The sequence below is a fragment of the Erinaceus europaeus genome, chromosome 18, assembly GCF_950295315.1.
Source record: "Erinaceus europaeus chromosome 18, mEriEur2.1, whole genome shotgun sequence".
Lineage (NCBI taxonomy): Eukaryota > Metazoa > Chordata > Mammalia > Eulipotyphla > Erinaceidae > Erinaceus > Erinaceus europaeus.
In genome coordinates, this window is record NC_080179.1 from 59,181,311 (window position 1) to 59,182,241 (window position 931).

At 46.9% G+C, this 931-nt stretch overlaps 1 pseudogene; it reads left to right on the forward strand.

The window, feature by feature from the left end:
• The first annotated feature begins 268 nt into the window (after window positions 1–268).
• On the forward strand, window positions 269–701 carry LOC103128750 (ubiquitin-conjugating enzyme E2 C-like; annotated as a pseudogene).
• Window positions 702–931: the final 230 nt, after the last annotated feature.

A 931-nucleotide genomic window follows, 5' to 3' on the forward strand; every position in this document is an offset into this window, starting at 1 on the left:
GTCGTATATTTCAATGACATCTAATTGCCCTCAAGAAGTTCAAACCCCTTATTATGCAGGGGTATAGCTATTTGCAATGACAGGTATCACAGTGAAAAAAAATCAGTACAATTTTTTGATATGAAATTCAGTTTTCCGGCAGTTGCCGTCGCGTTGTCCCCGTGTTTCTTCCAGCGCCGCCAGGATGGCCTGGCAGAACCGCGAAGCAGCTGCCTCTCAGTCGAACCCAGCAGGGATGCTGAGGGAGTACTGTGAGCAAGAGCTACAGCAGGAACTGATGAACCTCATTATGTCTGGTGACAAAGGAATTTCTGCTTTTCCTGAATCAGACAACTTTTTCAAATGTATGGGGACCATCCATGGAGCCGCTGGCACCGAATATGAAGACCTGAGGTACAAGCTCTCCCTGGAGTTCCCCAGAGGCTACCCCAAAAACAAACCCACCGTGAAGTTCTTTACACACTGCTACCACACCAACGTGGACATCCCAGGGCAACATCTGTTTGGACATCTTGAAAGACAAGTGGTCTGCCCTGTATGATGTCAGGACTATCCTGCTCTCCATCCAGAGCCTGCTAGGAGGACCCAACATCCACAGCCCTTTGAACACACACACTGCTGAGCTCAGGAAAAATCCCACAGCCTTTAAGAAGTCCCTGCAAGAAACCTACTCAAAGCAAGTCTCCAGTCAAGAACCCTAACCTGCACTGTCCAGTCACCTTGTATTGTCTCCCCCTACCCCCTTTGATGGTGGCTTTTTTATTTGTGTCTGTATAGGACTCTGTCTTTTACTGTGGGGTGTGTGTGTGTGTGTGTGTGTGTGTGTGTGTGTGTGTGTGTGTGTGTGTGTGTGTGTGTGTGAAACCTCTTGTTAAGCCCCTATGATGAATATATTAAATAAATAAATTAGAGGTGTTTCGTACAAAAAGCA